Raw genomic sequence first — 5,786 nt, forward strand, 5'->3', positions numbered from 1 at the left:
AAATTTTTCGCTGAAGTCTTGCTGTGGCTTCCAAGTGATTTCATGTGCTGTGAGCTCTTCCACCAACTTCAGTGGCAGCAGGGCTGTATCCTGAAGATCCTCCAGGGAACTGAAACAAGGGTTTTAGTGGAATAATGGAAGGAAGCATACTCCCTGCTACACCTAATTACACTTGACTTCATTCTTAAGCTATGGAGGGTCCACAGATGTTCTCAGTGACACACAGAAACCTGGAGGGACAATTGGAGCTGAGACAGCTCACCAAGAAAACAAAACAAGAAAAACCCAAAAACTACTACAGCAGATAAAACAGTATCTAGTTTATTACATATAGAAAGAGATTTCCAGAATTTACAAACACCCACATTTTCATTCCAGGGAAAGAGTCAATTTGAAAAGTTCACCCTTTTTTTGTTTTCATTTTGTTTTGTGGTTTTCTGTTGGTTGTGGTTTTTTGTTGTTTTTGTTTTTCATCTTTACAATATATACAATGGAAGACTTTGATTTCTTTTTTCTGATTTTTTTGTCGGTTCCTGTGCAATTGATGAATTCAAGTTGACACTTGTAAATACCATGTACAGTAATGTTTGTCTTCATTGTAGTTAATACAGACTATTATTTTACAAGGAGTACAAAATTATTTTTCTTTTGGAAAGAATTCAACTCAACATCAGGGTTATCTTACAACTGATAGTATCAGTAAATATGACTGTACAATCAAGGCCCAGGGACCAATGACTCATATTATATTATTTTCTGAATTACAATCTTAAAACAAGAATAGTACCCTACTCTATTCTTAGAAGCCTTGTTTTAAGCAGGTTTCCCACTCTGTTTACAACAGAATATAGTATACCTCAGTTCCACATCAAAAAAAGATGTGCTGTAGGAAAAGTTACATTTTAATTAAAAAAGTACATGTATAAATCAAAACCTATGTTAAATATTTAATACTCTTCAACCGACATTTAAGTTTCTGTATGCAATAATTTACAAATGATGATTTGTCGTACAGGTTTTCAGCAGCAAATGAAGTTGTGTAAATGTGCTAGTAAAAATACCCATTCTCACCATGACACAGTGGTGGGCACATCAGTTCATGTGGCCAGCTAAGTCCTTGGTGGTGGAGGATGAATAAGAGAGACTCGTTGTCCAGGTGTCACAGTGCTTCTGCTTGGCACAACACGGGATGTGCAGCTCAGTCAAACAACTCCTGAGGTTTGTGTGAAGTAAACAAACTGAACTGGATGCATCGTACCCATTTACAGAGGAAGAGGAGGAGGAGGAGGAGGTGAGGTCCTAGTTGTGATAGCATGAAACGTTTATAGTCTTGATACCCATGAGTTTAAAAGGAGGATTTGCTGAGGTCGTGTAGGTCATCGTTCTGAAATTGAAAAGAGAAAGAAAATTAGCATCGTGGGGATTTTAAAAGCTTTTTTGCAATCATTTCCCTCCCCATACTTCCTTTTTTTTTTTTTTTTTTTCTTTATCATCTAAACTGGAAGTGTTAGTACCTCGAAAAATTATGGCGCACATACAGTTGAACTGCACTCAAGCACGAGAATCCCAAAAGCATTTAAAACAGATGTTGGCAATAAAAATTCAAAGCAGTCAGAAACACATTTAAAACTTGCAAGAGATCCACCTAGGCAGAAACAATTCAAGTGTCCATACTGATTAACTCTGACAAGCCCCCGTGACAAGAGAAAAGAAAAGCTCAAAACACCAGCCTGCTGTCGGCATTTTTACCGGCTACAGGAAAGGTTTGTCACATGCCAGGCCCTACAAGAGGGTTTCCTGGCCACCTGCAAACACCACGGCTTGCACGAGAAGGATGACCAAGGACTCTCCGCTCCGGTCACACGCAGCCAGACCCGCAGGGGACTGAACAGAACAGCGGTGACATGAATATCATTTTTGTTCCAACTGGGGTTAGAGGGCTCCCATCATTTACATTTCAGGAGTTTCGTCTCCGACCTGATGAAGCAAGACTTAGATTTCTACATAAAAGTGCGTCTATTTCTATATTTGATATTAACTGTGCTCCTGGAAGGATGGCAAACACTGCATTTTCCTCAGTACAAATAAAGGCTTCCCATAGACACGCCGAAGTAAAAAAAACTGAAAAGACCTCCTGTCCTATATTCTCTAATTGCACAAGAAACAGAATTTACTTTGTGTGGTCCTTCAAGTGAAAGGAAAGCCTATCCCTGCAAATGATGCGTGGTATGCTCTGAAAACTCCCTGGAGAATTATCTCACAGATCTCTTATTTACTTTCAACTTTCTTCTGCACTCACACTGCGATCTACTGGAATGTTCCTACCCAAATATCTCTATACAGCTTCACATAGCTTTACAGCTTTCAACTGTGATTGACCTAAAATTAGCCAGTAACGCCACACTTTATTAATAAAGACAAGCAACAAAGGCAAAACAGCTTCATTTAAACAGAGGAGTGGGATTTGCTGCATATCCGAGGTGGGTGTTCCACATCCAGCTCCCATCCAGCAGGGCCAGAGGGACAGCTGGGTGCCCACCAGCAGGGCCCTCCCAGTCTGACCTGCCTCTCCACAGGGCAAGTGGAAGGAGGGCAAGAACAGCTTTCCTGCATCGCTAGACTTCACTCTAAGAGATTTTTAGTACTTCAATAATACATAATTTGCAGTATCAGGGCCAGGTGCTACGCCTCTTCACTAGAATTCAGGTCATCTGAACTCAAATACATAATGTTTTGAACAAAATGGCCTGTCCTATCCTATCCAATTCCTCACCAGTTCCCCCAATATGCCCAAGAAGCTGTCACAACTGCTACTATCGGGCATTCATTCCTGGATTCCAAAGTCAGAAGAGCAAAGGAAGAAAGAGAGTAACAAGTCTTTTGGAAAAATGAAACACTTCCTAGAGGAATTCACTAAGAAAATAACACTGAAGAAACCCCCAGTTACAGAAACCCAAGCACTCATATACTGAAGTCCTGCACACGTGTAAGAAGAGTGAAAAAAAAAAACCGGAGCAGGCTGAAATATTCGAGAGTTTGAGACAGGATGAAGAGCCAGAATTACGTAGGACATGACCTGGTACAGGCTGCACTTCACACAAATGTCAGCTGCAGCTATGACAGGGCACAGGGGGACGGAGCAGTTTCAAGCTTGTACTTCCACACCCAGGATGTTCAGCAGTGCAACATGGAAATCTGGCACCCTTTCCTAAAAATGCACCGGTATGCTTTTGCTTTCTTCTAATTTTGGGAAGTTGAAACGCACCCAGACACCTTGCCATGGACCACCTGAAATTACTGATTGTAATTATTTGTTTTCACGCCCCATTATTCTGACCAATCTTCTTCCACAATACACAAATTACGTACCTGAGGAGGACAACCCTTGCTGCTATTACAGCACAGCAGTGCCTGTTCTGCCTGCAGGAACAAAGGTGTGTAGAAAACAGCCATTCCAAGACCAGGAGTGCTCCTCCAAGGTCACTGGAAATACACTCAGCCCCTAAGGTTGAGTTTATCCAGGGAATACTCATCTACACCTAATGCATAGCCAAAAGCTTTAGCACACAAATGCTCTTTGCTGGACTTTAAAAGAGCATTTCTTAGATTTCTGACAAAACAACCTGAATCTCCTCTCTCCCCAGTGAACTGTTACAGTACATTCTGAGGCGGAAGAACCTTATTTGGAAATGAAGTAATGGCTTGGATACCTCCAGCCATCAGCATTTCCTTAACAACACACAAAACAGTGCAGAAGACAAGAGTTTTAATAAGAGAGTGCGAGGACAGCAGCGAGCTGAGGTAACGATCATTAAAACCACTGACATCACTGTTGGCAACCAGAGAAAAGGGGAAAACCTGTGTTTAATCTATTTCCTATTCACCACAAGTTTCGGCTGGAATCCCCAATAATGTAACTCTGCGGTTGACTTTATGGAAAAAATTAGCGATGCAAGAAAAATGTACTGAAACAAACAAGCATCTTTAAGAGTTACTACAAGGTACCTTTGACAAGCAGGCTCTGCTCAACATCTGTTCCAGCACACATGCAGATAACACTGACGCACGTTCCAGCTGGCCGAGCTTCCTTCTCAAATCTCTCAGGCCAGGACGGATACAGCACAGCTAGCTGCAGTTCCTATTACAGCTGACATCCCATTCTTAAATCCAGCAACTAAAAATAAGCTGGTATTTCATTTTGTTTCCATTATTGGGGAGCTGGAGAAGAGAACTTAAAATTTGAACTAAGAGCAGAGCATCTGGAGAATTTAATACATCTTTCCTGAAGTTAACAGAATTTTCGTGCACGTTAAAATACACTTAAGAGTGCAATCCTTACTCCTTTCTCACAATCCATTCTCTTTGAAAGCAACCAAGGAAGAAAAAACAAAAGTGAAAACTCAAGCAATGTTCAAGCAAAAGACTGTCCAGTAGCTAATTAAACTTTCTTTTGCGATTAAGAGGCAATAACGTGTCTTGTCCCTAAAACACCAAGAGGAATGCCCTTCCAAAGGGTCATTTAATTCCAAAAACAAGTCAAATAGCATGAAGTTGATGTTGGAGCTCCATGATCGTTTCAGCAAATAAATGCAACTGCTTTGTCACTGATTAACACAGCGGGGCAAAAACGTGGCTCCCAAACATCAGACTGGCTCAGTGCACTGTGACACCTTCCCACTGTCAGCTGGCACCTGTTTAGGAAACAACTCTACAGCTGACAGAGCCAGGACAATGAAAAGATTATTACTGACTAAAGAAAACGCAGATTTTTTTTCCAAATCTACCAAAGGAGGATCATTCTGTAACCCTGCCATCAACCCTGCTAATCCAAACGTGTTCCCCAGAAGTGTACCTATCCCACCAGCACCTCACTGGAAGCCAAAGGACTGGTTGAAGACTCCCTGTCATAGTTACTAGTCATAAATAAAAGGTTTCAGCAGTTAATGCATTTGCTGTTTATTTTAGGATCATACAGAGTACCTTATTCTGTGTAGATTAAACGGTGATTTACCACATGATGAACAGATCTACCTCGTAAAAAATAAAAAGCTCAAGACCAGAAGTTCGAAATAAAAGGAGAGGACTGGAGAATTTCCACCAGTCGAGGTCTTCCTGCAGCCTGGGCAGGTAACCGAGTGTCTTTAGAAAAGCAAAGTAAACACATTAAGAAGTCCTGAAAAACTCATTTACAGCTCTTGTCTCGGTGACATCTGCATGAGTCATCACCTAATTATAACGAACCGGTGCGTCCCTACCCTAAAAGCTAAATCCATCCCCACACTGATGAGCAGAGGCAGCGCCTGTTTACATCTTCCTCGGCATCACCGATGTGCGCACAGATACAGGAAGTATCTCCTTCGGATAAATTAAAAACATCAACCCAAATTTAAGCTAGCTCAAATACCTCCTTTTCAAAGAGATGCAAATAAGCTGTTTCCCCACTCAGAGGGCCGCCGAAAGAGCAAAGGAATGCAGGAGGGAACAATGCCCGCTCCGGTGTGTTAATTGCAGCCCGAATCGAACAAAAGGAATTCCAAATAGAACCAAACAAAGTAATTACCGCATTGCCATTTAACTTGACAGGCTGTAATCTACATTTAATAGAGCAGCTTTCCTTCCTTGTACCCCCAAAATGCCTCTTTCAGGCTTCCTGCGAGTGTCCTAAGTGGGGAATTACTGACGATTTGCTCTCACCAGGTCCTTTCCTATCAGGCAGGGGAACTGAATTTGGTGTTTCCACCCCATTTTTTTCTTTGTGTAGGTAATCTTTCACTGCTGTAGGAAAC

At 41.6% G+C, this 5,786-nt stretch overlaps 1 protein-coding gene across 1 annotated transcript in view; it reads right to left on the reverse strand.

Moving 5' to 3' along the window:
- Positions 1 to 300: 300 nt before the first annotated feature.
- Positions 301 to 5,786, reverse strand: part of IRS1 (insulin receptor substrate 1) — a 43,693-nt gene continuing 38,207 nt past the window's right edge. Inside the window, exon 2 of the mRNA XM_027905101.1 lies at positions 301 to 1,384. The gene's annotated coding sequence lies outside the window, so the exon portion shown is untranslated. The remainder of the gene's footprint in view (positions 1,385 to 5,786) is intronic.

This window comes from Empidonax traillii, unplaced genomic scaffold (assembly GCF_003031625.1).
Source record: "Empidonax traillii isolate 1590-97213 ecotype Southwest subspecies unplaced genomic scaffold, ASM303162v1 scaffold1122:size435736, whole genome shotgun sequence".
Taxonomy (NCBI): Eukaryota; Metazoa; Chordata; class Aves; order Passeriformes; family Tyrannidae; genus Empidonax; species Empidonax traillii.